This window comes from Myotis davidii, unplaced genomic scaffold (assembly GCF_000327345.1).
Source record: "Myotis davidii unplaced genomic scaffold, ASM32734v1 scaffold453, whole genome shotgun sequence".
Lineage (NCBI taxonomy): Eukaryota > Metazoa > Chordata > Mammalia > Chiroptera > Vespertilionidae > Myotis > Myotis davidii.
The window spans coordinates 1,145,751-1,146,271 of NW_006285234.1; positions in this window are offsets into that span (position 1 = coordinate 1,145,751).

Sequence of the window (521 nt, forward strand, 5' to 3'; positions counted from 1 at the left end):
ATAGAAAATCTTGTTTGATGTGTCCTAATTATTAGAGGAATTTCAAACTCCCAATGACCGTTAAATTCACACGGGCAGATCTAAAATATACTTTCGTGGTTTTGTGGCATAATCGCACACAACCACTGTTTCCCTGGGCATTGTCTGTACATCTTTTCTGCTGCTTCCCAGACGATTTCATCCTTAAATTCATTCAAGGTTTAAATAATTCATTCAAGGTTTTAAAAAGCTCACTGTAACAGTTAAGCATGTCTATTTACAGTTGGATATTCTTGGTATGTATTCTTCAGTTGGGTATCACATCTAACTTTCAGTACCGCTGTTCGTAGGGGACCCTATTTTGGCGTTTTTGAGCTGATGGGTGGTATCTTAGTATGATTTCCCATGCTCCCTCAGGACCTCAGGCGGTTTCTCCCTGACTGGTAGGGTTCTGGTAGGAGGGTGTTGCCCAGTCCGACCTGCTGCAGGTCAGGGTTTGTCATCCATATGAACTCTGAGATGGACACTGAGTCGCGACTTCC